Here is an 18,799-nt window from a genome sequence, read left to right as displayed (position 1 = left end):
TTGATGACGATTGACGAAAAAAGGTAAGTGAAATTACTGTTATTATTATTATTATTATTATTATTATTATTCATACTATTAATTTCGGGGTTATGAGATTTTGTATACGTTGTACAAGCGTATTATGTTCAACCGGGGATTAATTTTTTATTTTTTTTTCTACGATTTGGAAAGAATTTCTTTTTTACCTCAAGATTTAAATTCAATTCTCCCTCAAAACGGGTCAAGGTAAAGAATAACAAAAAAAAAAAAAATTGTCCGATAATTTTCTTTACTATGCAACTGCTGTATAGATATGATAAGACACCGGTACGTAATACATATTACATGCCATAGATACATGTATAATCGATCGATCGGATCGACCTTGACGGTAACGTACGCGGGAAACAGTGGCCTTTGTTACATATGTACGTCGTTTCAAAACCCGCGGACACGAAGAAAAATTAAGACGGAAAACCGCTCCGTTACAACTCAAGTGGGTAAATTTTCACTGGAAAATTTTATTTCAATATTATGTGCATACGTAAAGTTTTATGGTTCGGTACGCGATATTCGCTGATAGTAAATTATTTGAATGTTTTACGCGTTAGCGGTAAATACACCTTTATTAATACGCGAGATCAATCAATCAATTCACTCGTCAGTTTAACCTCTCTTCTTTTATTATACGAAATAACATTTTTCATCTCTGTGTATAATCATACTAACACATTATATGACGTAATGTGCCACATCCGCTGTAAACATCAACCTTGTCTTTGTTTTTTGTTTTTACTTTGGTCCTACATTGATACCGAGACGATTTCAGTTCGTCTTAATATTTGCTTCTTTTTTTTTTTTTTTTTCTTTCTCTTATCGATTTGTTTTGTGAAACGGCGAAACGATCCAGGAAACAACACGCGTGCGTAATGTTTTTACGCTACTTACGTTAATCTAGTTACAACACGCTTATCTGCAAAATACCCGTGCAAGCATTGGAAAAACTTTTCTCGAATTATATTTGCTGTCGGCAAATCTTTTCAGTTTATTCAACATTCGTTTACAGTGTACATAAAAATGACGGAACAAACTCGCAACAACTTTAATACATATATGTGTACTAGGTATACTTAGGCGTAGAAAACAGCGGAGGCAGTACGAATCGAAAGATAAAGAATTTCTTGGAATTTGATAAGAATAAAATATTATCAGCCGAGACATTTGACCAATGTAAAGTAAACATTATTCCGTTTAATATTCCTATCTTACTGGTGACAGGAATTTTACTATCCCTGTTCCTGTATTATCTAGAATCACCCCACGCAGTTAGTCGTTTATAGTACATTTACACATACCTACGTACAATATTCAAACGCGTTTATCGCTGTTATTAATTATTATAACGATAAAAATTGCGTAACGCAGCTCGATTCGGCTGTTGTAACGAAAATGTCACTTCTATTTTCATTATTTTTTATCGTTAGAACGTTCATCGATTAAAAAGTTTAAGAAAGAAAAATCTAAATTCCAATTTTTCTTTCACCGTGTTAAATAACAACGAATCGAAATTACAGCTCGTTGACTCGATTCAAGACTTGAACCGCACGGCATTAAGATACAGCCGTTATATTTCCGAGGAAAGCTTACAACAATGGGCTACTTGACCCAATGAATTTCAATACACGAATTAAACACGTTTCGTGCGGCACAGTTGTATAAACGACTTACGCTGTATGTCATATGCGTAGAGAACCTCTGCTGCAGTCGTCGTCATTTTAGAGCAACGAAATAGCCGCCGGGTGTTCGTGAGAGATATAATTATAATAATTGTTATTATAACAGATATACGGAGCCCTAAATTCCTTTCAATTTTTCTCATTCACGACAAACGAGGCTCTCATTCCGCAAATCGACGACGTTTCGAACTTTACCGCAGGCTGTTTTATCCTATCCCATTCGCTTTTTTCTACACCGCGGTGTACAATCTTGAATTTGTCGTTCTCTACGATTTTTTCGAGATATAACGCGTATCAAGTAATTGTCGATTATACGAAACGAGGGCAAAATTATCTGACAAATCTATCACCGCTGTATATCTTGTGGAATTATTCTCACATTGTGAGAACAACGAAAATTTTGAGGAAAAAAACAAACAACTTCATTTCTGAAACATGTCGTAAACATGTTTTTTGAGTCAATATTTTTAAAGCGAACGGAATGTACTGTACATATTATTCGTATCAACGGAAAAATCGTGTCCGATACTGCAAAAACAAGCAACGAAGCGAATAAGCTGTAAAATATCGCGTTATTCCGTTGAAAATTTGACTTTCTCGAATGTTCGTTTTACGTTATAAACGCGGTTCGAGTAATAATACCGAAACGTCGCTTCCTGCCGCAACTTTGTTATCGAAAATAAATGGTCGAATCGATTAACCGTATATCCGCCTTTGTCTAATTCAACCGCACACAAACGCGCAGGCAAAGCCATTTCTAACAATCGAGTTTAATTTACAGGAGAAAAATAATAGTTCGCGTAGAAGGTTAATTTATACATACACACATGTATATGAGTATAATGAGAGAAAATTGTAGTTTATGTGAAACTGATAGGTTATATTCGCGTATTATCTCAAGAGTATATATAACATGAAATACCATTTTAAGAAAATTTCATTGAAAAGAACACGAAAATTACGCTGCAGAATCGAAGGTATTTCTGATCGTGAAACGATTTTATTTTTGGGAAACAGAAAAAATTTAATAAATAAATAAACGTATCGCGTGCAACGTTACTCTAAGAATATGGATTATCCGTACGATTGTGTAATGTGTGCAAACAGAAATTCCAAGATGAATCACTCGGAATATCGGGTCTCGGTCGCCTTTGCTTTCGAGATTTTCCATCGTCCGTTTCTGCGTGTACGTTGTACGCGTTACATCCGTAGCTTACTTTTCCGTCCTTTACTCATACGGACTCGTTGGCTGGTGCGTTTCACTTACACAGTGAATCTTACAGCGATTACTGACCACTCTAGAGAGTCGCCCGAAGAATTTCTTGCCTTTTCTTTCTTTATTTGTAGAGAAATTCTTTCCCTTAACGGTAAGGTACGTTGTAAAGGTTCCTGCGTCGAATACCTTGCGGATAGTTGATCAATCGGCGTACAAAGTTTCGTTTCAAAATCTTTACATTTTTGTACAACGAACGGGTTGATGATATTTTTTTTTCATCATCCTTTCAATTGTATTTTTTATTTTTCCGTGCTCATATATTAACAAATTCTTGTTCAATATCGCGTAAGAAAAATTACTGCAGATGCTAACGATGTCGTTTCTGATTTCTGGGAAGAAGTATAAGAATATGTAAATTAAAAAATTAAAAAAATAAAGTCAAAGAAATCGATGAGGCATATGTATTAATACCTTGATTATGCATCGTATTGCTAAATATCGCGAATCCTCGCATCTTTCCTTACCACCAGACGTACAACGTAAAAACGCTGAGCAATCACAGCTGCGACTGGGGAAGAAAAAGGAAAAAACTGCGGAGAGTCAAGTTTTAGCCACCGCTGTTCGCAATAAAAGTCTGCACAAACCTGTAAATATAGGGACGCTGATTGATCGCGGCCTTGATTTATTCCCAATATAATGCGATGATCGTGGTTATACATACGTATAAAGAACAAAGTGTGTATAAACATATATATATATATATATATATATATATATATATATATATACACATATATACAGGTAGTCCTTGAATAATTTTCTACTTTAAATAAGTTTTGAAAAAGTATTCTTATCATAAAATGATGAAAGACCATTTTTTGCAGAGCGTTCAATTCCCTACAAAAATACGTCCGTGAATTTCCTGTACGACGCCTCGTTAGCTAGTTATAAAAATCCGAAGGAGCAAGGACCATTTTTCTCGTGTTATTTTTATGGAAAGTAGGAAAGTGGGATTCGCGACATCTTAATGTTAATATTAAGAGTTCAAATTTTAAATTATTAGGGTGTTTCAAAAATAAAAAAAATTAAAATTTTCCTTATATTCTTTTCTAGTTTCTCTATTTCTCTATATAAATATGCATGTATGCACATGCGCATATACACTGTGTATTCGTACCATTTCTGACTAGCAATTAAATTGCATAATTTGCATTCGATGAATCACGAGACTCGATGAATAAAAAGCCTCGTTGCAATAGGAAAAGAAAAAGAAAAAAAAAAAGTTCAACGCTCTGCAGACGCAGCAAGTCGAGTTTGTCCAGCCAGCAGCAAAAAAATGCACGTTTCACTTACGTGCGAATCGTGTAATACAATGCCAGCAACGGAAAACGTCTTCATATTATACACATACGGTAAATAATGCTGATCTATTAACAGAAGAAAACTTTTGTTACAAGTAGAGATAAGAAAGAAAAAAAAAAAAAAAATCAATTGCCTCGCCGGCTGCTTACACTATTCCAATGTTACATTACGGTACAGAAAATTCGATGCGTGTGCAGTTTCGACAATAGTAAAATAAAAAAAAATAAAAATTTAAGAAATTAAAAAAAAAAAAAAAAAGAAAAAGAAAAAGAAACCGGATATCAACAATTTTTCTTTAATCGCGCAGCTAGTTTTGTTCGTTCGTAATTATTTTCCCACTTTTCTGCATTCTCGCATCAGCACTGTACACAATATTATCTTCGCAGCCGATAAATTCAGCGGCACGAGTTTCCCCAACGTTTATATCTGTACGTACATGTTGAAGGAATAAAAAAGAGGCTCGTCTCTGAAAGCAGCCGTTCGCGTGGCCGCGCAAACCGTCTTTGGCCTAATCGCATCTCGGCCCGAAGAGAAACCGGTCAATCACAGCGTGGGTGCGTCAAATTTTATCGTCGCGACGCCGACGTCAACGGATCAAAGGCTGGGGTGGGGGGTGTAGGAGGAGGAGGGGGAGGAGGATGACGGCGGGAGGGGTTTCGGGGCGGAGAGGGGAGGGGAGTACGCATTTGTCGGTTCGTCCTAGAATCCCATCATTGGCACGCTGAACGCGCACCGCGACGCTTCGTTTCGGTTCGATTCGGTTCCCGACTAGCTTCGTCTTCGTTTTACTTCGTCAAGTTCGGAGGATAAGGATAAGGATAAGGATTCGCATGTCAGCGCTCGTCGACTCAGTGATCTTTGTTGTGATCTCCGTTCTGCCGCCCACGCGACAATCGACACGTTAGCATTGTAACGTTGTTAATTTCAGTGAGTATATTTTTGCAAGGGAATCGAATCAACTTCTACTCTAATTTTTGGCATCTGCAATTTTTGGGATTTGGGATCAAATTGGAATTAAAAATATTACACGCGTATATTGTATGTATTCAATGGGGATACAAAATTTGAAAGAAAGAAAGAAAAGAAAAAGACAAAATGGCGGGGTAACTAATATTATCGTGATCGTCCCTTGAAGCTGAACCGTTGAAACAGTATCGGTTTTCAATGTTTGCGGATTTTGGTATCGATATCTTATTCTAGATCCTCGTTTTGTTTTTTTTTTTTTCTTCGTCCTTGTACTCCCGTTCCTCTTCCATTATTTTTCTCATTCAATTAACGCTCACCGGGATAGGATGTTTATTGAAATCGAAACGCGAATCTTTGCTCCCGACTTCTCCTTTCGGATCGAATTTCTCTGCGCGTTGGTTATTGTATATTAGAACGCCTTTTGTTTTTATTTTTTTTTTCCACTTTTGCAGCGAGTTTTTTGACATTGATATTTTTTCACGCTGTTGCTTTTATTGATTCGCACGTTACATCTTTTCCGCGGGAAGCGAAGCTGAATCGAAATTCAAGTTTTTTTTGAAACCGGGTCCAACGTTTCGTGCACGATTTATTTTTTCACCCAAAAACGTTTCACGGTCGTTTTCTTTGTCTTTATCTCCTTATTTTATTTATCGTTTCAAACTTTGAACTCTCCGCAAGCTCTCGAAACTCGCTGACTCAACGTACGGTCGAGTATTAGGTCGGATTTTCTCGCATAAATTCAGTCCTGCCTGTACCCTACCATGCGATTTTCGTAATGTCTTTTAGGTATTAACATAATATTGAAAATAATTCAAAGTCAAACTTTTCATCAAACTCTAAGATCTCGGCTTGTGGGGAAAGCTTTTCTATTCGTTTAAAATAAATTAATGTAAAGAAATGATAACCCGCGGTGTAAGAAACATCTGTTGCAAGAGATTTGTCTATTATTATATATCGTTGGCACGTGGTGTCAGGGAGTAAATCAGTTCGCAAAACACGTGGGTAGAATCGACCCGGCATCGTCGATTGTATTATTAAGCCTCGTGTCCAAGGCGGCAGCAGCTGTTGCGCATCTCGATCAATCCTCTGTGTACGTAATAAGAAACTCGAAGCATCGATCCGCGTGCGAATGAACAGTCACGAAGGATTGTTATTTGTCAACGCGATGTTAAAATATATCTCACATTAATTATCGTCGAACGCACGTCAAATTCCGTGTGTAACATGTTTGTCCGCATGTTCTTATCGAATTAGAAGAACCTGCGGTTCAAAACGTTAGAGTAACAACAATAACGATAATTTCGTGTCATTTTCAAGACGTAAAACGGTTTGCATTTTTTTTTCCGGCTCCTTCCGCATAAATTTTGTCGTTTTCTGTATTCACGTGGGTATCTTAACATCCAACCGCAAAATATTTCATTAAAAAAAAATACTCCACATGATTCGCGTCGCCGTAAGTTCAGAGTCCGGATAAACGGTGCATTTATGAAAGTACGCACAATATAAGGTACAAAGTGCAACACGTCGCTGATGCATCGTATGCGCCAATGAAACGATATACGTAGCGCATAAATCAATCGGGAATTACGTTCGATTTACCTGTATAACTGTAAGGTCATCTAGTACTCCTATCCCTTTACCGACCCCGCAAACTCGCCCTTTTTCTTCCTGCATTAAATAAACAAACTAACGGAAGGGGTTCAAATTTCTACGATGCATCTCGCTCTTGAGTTTAGTTACGAAAAAGTGACGCACCGTCGAAATGTCGACCCTTTCAGTTCGTTCGTTTGTTTGACATAGGAAGAAAAAGGGTGAGTTTACTCGGTCGGTAAAGGTAGGAATACCACGTGACCTTAAAGAAATAAATACGCGGCAGAGCGATAAAATCAATAAAAATCGTTAAAAAAATGTTGGTAAAGGTTTTGTCGTTTTAAATGGTTTATCGGGGTGCCGTTAGCAAGGTCGTGCAACAATTTGTTTTTACGCCAATATCTCGTTTTCTCATAATCGTACGGCCAAAATAGTTCGGTATGAAAATGAAGGTGATAAAAATCTGTACAAAATAATTCTGTAACTTTTTTGTCGCACGATCCACAATTTCGGAGCAATAGTTGCGCGATTTTTGACAAATGTAAAAAAAATCAAAACATCGATTTTTGTCGACCAAGTTCCACTCTTCAAATTACTAAATTACTTGCTGCCCGACGTACGAATTTCGGGTACAAAAAATATTCCCTCGCTCCTGTATAATTAGACGTCTGTGATTTTCAACTACTCGATTACGTTCTCATTTCATTATTTTTTTTCTTTCCCGTCAAGGGTGGGGGCTAGTTTTTTCTGTTACTCGATTCTGCTTTACTTTTCTTCGTATTACACACTACGCCGTTCAGTACCGACATTCATAAATTATATCCCTCACGATTCGCGTGACGGAGGCTCATTTTCAAAAAGTACACTTACACATACGCGTTACATGCGACATAGGTATATCATACACCTTTGCCTTTACAAGCGTAGGTTGGTTCTTAGGCTGATTAAAATCGATCGTATAGCTGTTGGCGTTTTGCTCATGGTTTCTTGTTTCGTTAGCACCTCCTCATTTATTCGTTTATTAATTACTCGTATTTTCTTCTATCGTAATTGTGGCTATTTTCAAATTTTAGGATTTTCTCTCTCTCTCTCTCTCTCAACTTCGATACCTATTTACAGTAAGTTCGTTCGTACACATCTTATACAATATAACAATATGGGGAAGAAGTATAATTTATGATTTTAACAAATTTTCGTATCTTATTATAATATGTTATGTATAATATGTATAAATCGAGTCACGTGATGTTGGCTGTTAAAATTGATATTATGAAAAATTAAAGAGAAATTCGTTTTTCCTGACAACTCGAATGCGGTTTGACTCTTAAAATTCTTCTCGTTTGCGTTACGAGGCTTTTCAACACCCCGATCCATCAATCGCATGTAAATAAATCAATTCACTGTTAATCACGGTTCGGATTGATTACTTTATAAAAGTCGGACACCGTCATTCATTTGTCTCGCGCAATCTTTATTGCACGTGCAAACTCTGCGCGCAATTAGCAATACGTTAAGAAAAAAAAACGAGAAAGAAAGAAAAACAACGTTGAAAAAAAAACGACGACCTAATTGTCTGGAAATTTCATTAATACGTAAGTGCGGGGTGTAAATCTTTTAGGAATCGATGCGCGACAATTTCAATCTCCGATCTGTTTTCGCATACCTGCTTTATAATATTGTTATTTAGTGCTCGTAGTGATAATAAGTGATCGAGCGATTATTTATTCCGCAAATCGATGACACAAGGTGTGTTGTCCCCCCACCGTAGATACACGTAACTTATATTTATAACACATCGAGTAATTGCGCATTTATCATCGTAAGATCGATTTATTAATCGTCAGATTACGCGGTTTAAACTTTCGTTCGTCGAACGGTTATTTCCGGTCATTTGAACGTTATCTCATTTTATGTAACAGTACATAACGGATGTCGAGAGTATTGCCAGATTTTATATCGTTTCATTCGTTTGTTTAATCTTTCTTTTTTTTTCTCTCTCTCTTGCACTTTGCAGCATTGCTCGCTTCGCATTTCATGTTTAACAATTAAACAGCTGTTATATACGTGATCTCGGAACAAAGCGCAAAACTAATGCAAACCTATACATGTACACTCTACATATAGAGAGAGATAGTGCGTCGTATAAGAGTCAAGGATAACACATTTTTTTTTTATTTATCATACTATACGCTTATATTGTTGCAGAAATTTAGCATGGGAATGGAAAAATTTCTAATCGTTAACCTTAGCTTCACATCGTCAATCTTATACTTATTACTTGTAAATTGTAAACTGCATTTGTCTATACAGATCGTAATATTGCGTATAATTCAGGTATATTTGCAGTAAGTTTTTTTTATTCAATTTCGTCGGTTATACCGCATTATTCTTACATTCGTTCCGCAAAGAATTATAATCTACGAACGCGCTTGAACCAGGTTTACTTACGTACTACGTATCGACACGTGTTTACTCACCTAACGCTATCTCCTAGCGTGTATAATAATATAATAAGGTGATAAGGAATAATAATTCCTTGGTCAGGGTCAAGTGTAATTCGAAATTCCACACGATAAGATGTTCCTTTCAGGGCCAAATCAATTTTCACCTACTCGCTATTGCTGTAACAACGTTTCGCAACATTCCTCATACGCGTGATCGTAAGTTTCATTTGTACTCTCTACCGCCAACTCAAAGATGTACGAAGGTATATACGCGTATTTTATATACTTAGCTAACAGAATATTCCGTCTCGTTACTCTAATGGTTTTTCAATATCTCGACGAGCGACGTTATAAAAACGATCGTCTTCCTCTACGAAACTCCTCGCAGATTTATACATACATATATATATATTTTTCATCGTATCGTAATCGTAACGAGATCTATTTTTCGATCCTATATTCGTGCCTAGTTAAAAAAAAAAAGAAAAAAAGTAACGCGTGTATTTTATGAATTAATTTTTTTATTCTCTTTATCTCGATTATAGGTCCATTCGGAGTAAACGTATCTTTATTTTCTCGTTAATTCCTTATCGTCAGTCACAAGTTAACCGGATCTGTCCACGATTTCTGTTATTTATAATTTATCGACGAAGCAATTTTTCCTTAATAGTTTTCATTATCATTTCTCTCTCATCTTTTCGTCTTTTTCGCGACAGATTCCATCTCTCCCGACGTCGTGTGAACCTATATCTCGCGTGATACGTACAGAGTCTAGCGTTTAAGTGGCCTTATGGATCGATCTTAGACCACTTAACCTCAATAATTACAGACCGTGCACCGTCTATAGATGTAATAATGTACAGGTTTAGTGCGTGCGTACGTTTGTAACGGTGCTGGCGGTACAACACAACTGTAACGGTAATCGACGATAATGAAAATTATGTGAAAAATACCACCGCCGTATAGAATTTAACATAAATTACATGCGTATTCTGTAAACTGTGTTGTGTCAATTGGGTCGTTGAATCAAAGAATCCATTAGGTGCGTCGGGTAAAACGTCGAAGATTAATCGACAAGAATTTTTTTCTTTTTTCATCTCCACGTTTATTAACAAAGATATATGTATAGACAGTTGAATTAGCGTGACGTCATAGTGCTCACATTGTCATCGACCAGATTGTTATAATCATACAGCAGGAGTATATTGGATTATTATTCAGCAAAGGATAATGATACCGTTTATACGACAATGTTTGTTGAAATCTGCGTGTCGAGGTTGCGTGTCTAATTGCGTTACATTTATGTATAAATATATATAAATAAAAATATATATATATAGCTAGGTGAGAAAGAAGAAGAAGAAAAACAAAATTGCAAGTGAAGAAAAATCTAGCAAAAATTTGACGATATTCTTGTCATATATACCTTTATAAATATAATTGTGAGTTTAGAAAAAGAGAGTGAAAAATTTTTCTTATTATATAAATAATAATAATATATAAATATATCTGAGTTATTCATATTTAATGGTGGAAAAATCCGGGAAAGCAAGGCTGCAGTCAATCTTCTCTCGAAGCGACTCAAATTCGCGTCTCCACTTCTGCTTTCCCTCCTTCCTTCCCACCTCCCTAGTTTCCTCTCTTCCTCTCCTCTGCATCTGCAAGATCCAATTCACTCGGCTCTCTATCGAGCTCTTTTTGAGACAATCCTATCTCGTTTTGCCACATCGCGCACTATACACAATACACGTACATACATATGCACATTCATGCGATAGAAGTACATATACATATATGCAGGAATTCGTGTACTGAAAATAAAATGTTCGAATTTTACTTTTTTCACTGTTAAATGGGTAAAAATTTCTTCGAAGCCTTTGCAATATACGTAGGTACGTAATCGACTTTCTTTTCTAACAGTTTCTCTTAATATCGTCGCGAATTATACCGTATCAGATGTATTAAACATACGATTGCAATTTATACGTGTAAAACATGTTTTAAAATCGAGGATGAAAAACGTTACGACGCGAGATTTCGTTCCTTCATTTATTTACCGATTTAATCGCGAGCTATTTCCTTTCAACGAGGACGAATTATATAACCCGTGTATGTATGTATTATACCTCACCCTCCGGAAAGCTCAAAGCTTTACGTCGCAGGTGAGAGAGCCGAGTTTCATATTCGAATATTTTCCTAGTCCGTTGTAGACAGACGGTGAACGTTTAAGCTCTTTAATTAAATTCTTCAGTCCGAAAACAGAACTCTGCAAGCTTCCACGCCGCCCGCTACAGGCAATTCAAGTCTGCAAGTCCTTTTTCTCGACTAGGTTGGATCGTTTCGCGTTACGCGATGAACGCGAATAAACAAATGTTAATACTCGCTGCAGTTTACAGTTGAACGTACACGCGGTTGGTGGAAATATTGATTTACCGAATAACATCAACGCGACGGTTACTTTTTTCATTAAAAACGTGACGCGATGATTGTTGCGTTTATTGCATAACTTTTGAATTTTGTCACTTCGTCGGTTGAACGGGGAGTCTTTTTTACAAGTTGCCGCAGAGTATTTGAGGAGAGAGTCTCGACAGTCTACGCGGCTCGTACAATTCACTCCTCGAAATAATGCCTACGCCGGGGCTCTAGACGTGTAATATAATTTCACGTTGAATATCGTTTGAAATTTAAATTCCTTCTCTGATTTAAATAATAATTCGAGCCTGCCAAGCGTCGAACCCGCATCTTTAACCCTCGGGGAAAATTTATACACACCGGCGATATACTTTTTCAAGATGTAAATTCTTATAACAATTCATTCGAGATACGATAATTTTTTTATCCTGCGAGGGAATAGAAATATATATTTTCGTTGTGTGTAAATTAATAATTTTTTTTTTTATACCGCAGACGGCTAAAGTTTATCGTCTTTAGAATTCAATGTTCGTTCATTGATTGATAATATTATTCTAATTAAATTATATTAATTTTTCCGCCTTTGTTATTCGTTTGCTGCTCGTACGAATTCGGCTATGTGTCCTGGAAATTTTTCATTTTCTTCCTCACGTGGAAAATTACTCTCCGTGAGAGAATTGAGGGGGTTAGTGTGAAAAGGGTACAAGTGACGAAAAATATGGAATTGATAAAATCATGATAGGTGCGATACGTCTTCTGTATCAAGTGTACGTTACAATTAATTCAACGACGCATCGGCGTTGCTAAATTAACGTTTCCTATATTTTCAAGGTTGCGAAAGTACAGGTGAAAGTATCATACAATACATGTAACAAAACGCGCATGGAAGGAGGTTGATAATTATTCCGCCTAGGGATACATTCAGGTGTCGTTTTATCGACTCCGTTTCGGTATAACGTCGTTGTTGCAATCTTCTTTTTTATTCCTATCGTTTTTCCTCGTACAACGTATAATACAGCTGCATTAAAGTTAGACGGAGAGAATAAAAGAGCAGATTTCTAATGAAATCTGAAGGAAAAGTGGGAAACTTGTCAAGTTTTTTGCTAAAATATATTTCGTAAAATGTATAATCTGTCCCTAGAAACACTGAAAGTCACCGTGTGCATATTCAAATTTGCTAAATTTTCTAGTAAAAAATATAGGTGACGTAGGTATGTTTTTTTCTAAAAATTAGTAAAATTTGTTGTCGTTTTTTTTTTCTTCTATCCGTGTATTTCTGCGTATTGTCATTTCCATTCTCGCTTCGTCACTTTCACAACCTTTCTCGAGGCAAAAGTTGAGTGTAGTATTTTCGATTACAATATGTACAATGTTATACACAGATAATAAACTGTGCACTGAAAAATGACGGCCCGGCTTGAGCTGCGCGATGATAAACAAGTATTACCTACTTTTGTTTATTCGTCACGAACCCTCCGACAATGCACGGAGATTATTATTTGTAATATGCACAACTTCATTGTATACATATTATTTTCCGCTTTTTATTGGGTTCCGAAGATGATTTCTCTCCTCGCGCATGTTAATACGTGTCACGTGTAATTAAATTACCACGCGTTGCGAGGCGAATTAAACAAAAAAAGACACGAATATGCAATAAAAATATTTCATCCCGGCGATTTTTTATTATTAAAAAATTAACCACGCGCTTTCTTCATTCTTCACTCTAATTCCCTCCAATTTCCATTATCGTCCGATGGAATTGTACGGGAATCGTTCGTTCGTTTTATTTCGCATGAGATATCATTATGCGGGCGCCCGCGGCCATCCGGCTCCGTAACGAACATACGTTGCCAATTTGAAATTCTAATGATCACGACGTTTTACGTATAGCGAGTACTTTTCCGCAAGGTTTTTGCACCTTCGTTTTTATAACGAAGATTCGCCTCTGCTGCACGTCGTGTACGTTGCGGGTATATATGTAACAGCTGCGGTAAAACGAACGTCAAGCCGGCAGTAACAGAAAATGAAAATAAAATAAATACAACGTAAGAAGCAACCGCAAAAATCGACAACGTCGCGAAACGGACTTTGCTACGTATTCCGAAACTTTTTTACCTTTAGACTTCGCGTTATTCGAATTCCTGTGCTTAATGAATGGCGTTAAAGGCAATAACGCGAGTCATCCAAGTAGTTCGGTTTCACCAAATTTTTACCGTCGTTCGCGCACATTTTCGCATCAGGAACATACGCGCGGATATGTTGTATGTAGCAAAAAGAAAAAAAGCTATGAAATAAGAAGAGAAGTGTATCCATACTTATCAATTATTTAACTCGACGCACTTATCACTTGCGCTTTTTTTCGTGTAATAACCTACCTCAACCTATAACTAATCGAAGTTGAAACAGACGAAGGAGAAAATGCACTCGCAGGGTGGGGATATTTCTACTTTAATACAAGTTGCAACCGAGCCACCGCAGTGTAGATTGATTTTACGAAATTGACGAAAGGTGAACGGAAAGCAAAATCGCTCGATCCCCGTCATTTCTAACTCCTAATTCTCCCTTGGCAAATACCGAGGATGGATTCTCTCTCGTGCTGACGCTGATCGACGACGCTTGTTTATTTTATTCTACTCCATATTGTTGTTATATATGTATACAATATTCCGCTGCCGCCGCTGCTGCTGCAGAGTTGAAAGGTCGTGTAATCGGGTCGGTGAATTGAATGTTTCTCAGCATCAATTTCTACGTTACGCCTCTACACGTCAATTCCCGATGCGATTGTGTACACGCGTGTATAATACATATATTAAAATGAGCTTCGACCCGTTATCGCCGTGTAATCTTTGACCCCGGAGCTTTTTATTATACGTTATATATTTTGTATTACTCAGCGTGCGAATCTGCTGCCACTTTATTTGTCGTATGCTAATTACTCTTTGACGTTTGTGAACCTGTACTTTGAGATTTCCTTTCCTTTCATTTTTCTCTTCTCTTTTCAACGCACGAAACGATTTCTGTTATTCGAACCGACGAAAAACGTGCTTGATTCTCAGTCCGGTTGAACATGTACACGCTGTTGTAATGTTACAAAAGTTATCTCATGGGTAAAGAATCATCTTATTATTATAGTGTAGTTTCGGTAAATACGTTCTAAATCTGACAGTGTGATATGTTTTATTTTTCAGGCAGCGCCGTATCGCCTATAACCGAGATAAAGAAAGACGAAGAAGAAGAAAAAGAGACGATAGGAGGAACGAGCGTCATATTATATGAAAAAAGAAAGTCTGAGCCTTATAATTATCAGTCATTTATGAAGACTGACTTGTCCATTGTATACTGAGAAAAAATTTCTCCCCCTCTTCACCGTGGTCGAGGAGATCTCTTTTCAACTCCCTGACTTTGATAAGAATATATCAAAAGAAGAAGAAGAAGAAGAAGAAGAAGAACAAGAAGAGGGAACAGGGAATAGAAAAGCGAAAGATAAAAAAAAATTTGAACAACTTACGGAAAATCTTATCTCGAAAGGCCGAGACTGTAAGCTTTGAGGAAATATTTGATAAGCCGAACGAGAAAAGGTAATTTACAACCGTTTCCAAGGATGATTAGCAGAATGCTGCTTCAGGAACCGGGCTGGAAGTTGGACAGAAAGGGTTCTTCTCTTTTTCTACGAAGGGACAGCACTCACCTGAGATCGGGTCGAGTTAGGTTCAGGTGCGACGTTGAAATCCGCGAATTCGAAAGGGACGAGGAGCTGATTATTGAGGGCAACGAATCTGCGGAACCGGCTGCAAGCCCATTGGCGATGTGCGCGAGCTGTGTCGCCGCTATTTGCGTCACGGTTATTCTGCCCTGGCTTTTGATCGGGGGTTAACGAAAGGACAGTAAAAGGGGAAGAAGGAAAGACGGAGAGAAAAAGAAACGGAAGTGACGGAAAAAGACGAACGACGAAGGAGAAATTTTGAAAATCAGAATTTTTTTATCACGATCCTGCGAAATGCGATGCGAAATTCTCTCATCGCGGGTTTACGATTGAACGATGTTTCTCTGCGGCCGAAAACTTTTGCGAAGTGATTCGCTGAACAAGGTGATCGGAACTATATGATTTGCCTACGATTTTCGCCAGGCTGAAAGCACGACGAGCTGTTGAAAGCTCATTTTTGAGAATACTTTCAAGTCTATCATTCCTCGGGGCAGCTGGATATATTATAAGCATAAAGCTCTCGCGAAATAACGATAAATCGAATTTATTTCCCTCCCTCTCTATAGGTGGAGAAAATTCTTTGCTTACTCTGCGTGTAATGTAAGGTATATGTTGTACAGGTTTGTTATCTCTCGTATATTCTCTGCAACTTTGCAAACCCTTCTTATTCCCGTTATTGCTTATTGTTCGCTTCGTTCCTCACGAAACGCGTACTTTACTACGAACTTTCAAGCAATGGAAATTGTATTCGTACGCAGTGATGCAGCATTTTCTTTTTTTTTTTTATTTCCACGAGGAGGGTTTAGAATTCGCGTATAACTCGTTTTATTTTGACGGTGAATCTTGAAACCGCAAATCGAACAACGTCGATTTCAAGTTTCAAATTTTCGGGGATTCGGAATCCTATCTGATGATAAAATTTACATTTCTCTCTGTGAAATTGTAATTTGTGTTTACGCATATACATTATATACGTATTATACGAATTGCAATTTAGAAGGCGAACCGATCATTATCATTATGAGCGCCTATTTGGCTTCCGGCGTAGCCTCGACGACGGTAAAATAATAACTAAATTTGCCGAAGAAGCATTAAAATGATCGCGTGTCGCGGATCGTGCAAATTCAATTGCCGAATGCAGCAATGTGTACGGTAATGATATTGCGAATATTTTGTTGTTATATCGAAGCTAACGTTTTATACCAATGAATGTATAAATATTATACATACGTATGTATAATTATCCTGACGGGAATTTGCAGGGATTTATGGGTATTAATATTACGATAAACGTACTGTAAAATTGTCTCAAGAAAAGTATTTCGTAAATTTATGTATCCGCATATCGAACGTATTAGTTGTTGGATTAAATTTAAGCAATCAAATGACAAGTGTAAATATATTTTTTAATAAAAACTCTGACAATAAGTGTAAATTATTGAATAAATTTAATTTCTCAGGTATAGCTGCATAACATATGTGCACCTGCGTACAATGATCGGTTATCTGTTTTCAAAAATACCGTGTACAGAAATTTTTAAAGCATTTGACTCAATTGTTGAAGAATGTGAAATTTTAATAATTACAAAACATCATATACGAGAAAACTAAAAATCCGATGAAATTAAATGAAAGTCGCACGGAATATTCCAGTTTCTATAAAATATTATATATACGTAGGTAAATAATATACGGAAAGATTCTGTACAGGCGCATGCATATAAGTATATATACTTCCTCTTGCAAAAACTCTCATCTCCGCGCTGCTGCACAACAATCATTATTATTCACACCGGAAATTATTTTGAAACTGGTTTGCGCCGCCCCGAATTCAATTCGCTTCGATTTAGTAATTTTAATTTGTAATCTCGCGGCACACAAGTGCCGATATTGAGGCTTGATGTTTGCACGATCAAAGGATTACGGTATTTTAATGAAAGTTGGAGTTAAAAATTGGAAAAAAAAAAAAGAAAAAACGAGAAAGGTTCACCAAATTTCGCGTAAAATGAAAATCTTTTGCTTCCATTTCTGTAAATAAATATTCATGCATGTAAAGCGGCTTTACATATTCTACAAAAAAAAAAAAAAAAGAAACAAACAGCCGATACAAATGATTTCCGAGTCGTGTGATGATAATTCAAACTTCGCAGTTAGTAAGTTTTCCCTCGTCGGTAAGAACAACGGTTTTTTTGCTTACCGATCGAGGACTTACCGACAAAGTTCGACAGTCTTACTTCGAGATGTCGCTGTTACGGACTTGAAAACAAAGAACGACCAGAAAAAAAAGAAGAGCGGTAAAAAACAACAAACGAAACGACAAAAGCACTCTTGATAACTGCAAGATGATCGACTATCCAAGGTTGCATAAGCCGACTTACAAGTACATATATACCCTCTTATATTGACGTTGCGCGTGTAAATTGACACCCGAGTGTTTGGTATATGAATACACATTTCAACATAAGTACAATGTTGCAGCTGCTGGGTTGATTGCATAGACTGCTTTCACGCGTTTATTTGTTCAATCGCCCTCCCCCTTCTCGCCGCCCAACACATTTCTGTACAAATATTTTGTCGCCTGTAACGTCTGAGAATGAAACGTTTTTCATTAAATACAGATTGCGGCAATCGATTGATTTATTTTTTTGATTTTGTTTCACCGCGTTTAACAATAAGCCGCATCCCGATATTTAATTAGAATATTGCGATATCGATCGTTTCATGTATCCAAGGCACATTCACCTCATACGTAGGTTTAGTTGTAACATATTTTAGACACACGAGGAAGCGCTTATATTTCGTATAATTTTTTTCTTTCTTCTTCCCGCTCATTATTGTACGAATCCATGTCTATCTGCATAATAGCGTTTGCCTACGATCTTCCAATTTATTTATTTAAATGATATTTATGGTACATAGGCATAGACAGAATGGTGGTCGAACGAAAATTTTCAGACATTTGTCCGCGCTCATAAGCCCCTTCTCTGTTTTACTTACTCTATTTTACCATCAACCATATACTAATATACTTAACGATAATTAATATCGCTTGTTCTCGGAAATAACTGTCGCTTTTGTAGCACAACATCGTGTAAAGCTTGCGTAGGTGTGGGGAAAATGCAGATATAATTGACTCGCGTCGTTTTGTTTCGTGTGTTTTCTTCTTATTGGATCTTATTTTATTATATTTTTTCTGTCTCCTTTACAACGCGATAGAAGATTGGATTGTTCGCTTGGACTATATTCGTTCGTTCGGTATTTTGAATTTTTATTCTTCTCGTACACAGTGCACAATCAGGGCGAGAAAATTTTAATGTGAGACTCAATTTTACAATTTACAACGCGTCCGTACTTAGCTTTATTTTAATATTATTCTCTAAGATTT

General features: G+C 36.9%; 1 protein-coding gene and 1 long non-coding RNA gene across 2 annotated transcripts in view; both read left to right on the top strand.

The window, feature by feature from the left end:
* Window positions 1-18,799, top strand: part of LOC107224303 (sestrin-3) — a 126,699-nt gene that overhangs the window by 26,658 nt on the left and 81,242 nt on the right. The window lies entirely within an intron of this gene.
* Window positions 4,984-14,943, top strand: LOC124295470. The gene is made up of 2 exons (XR_006905406.1): window positions 4,984-5,223; window positions 14,900-14,943. It is a non-coding gene; the product is annotated as an uncharacterized LOC124295470 (long non-coding RNA).

This window comes from Neodiprion lecontei, chromosome 1, assembly GCF_021901455.1.
Source record: "Neodiprion lecontei isolate iyNeoLeco1 chromosome 1, iyNeoLeco1.1, whole genome shotgun sequence".
NCBI classification, from domain to species: Eukaryota; Metazoa; Arthropoda; class Insecta; order Hymenoptera; family Diprionidae; genus Neodiprion; species Neodiprion lecontei.
Note: the sequence above shows the minus strand (reverse complement) of the source record. Positions and strands in the feature narration are given on the sequence as shown.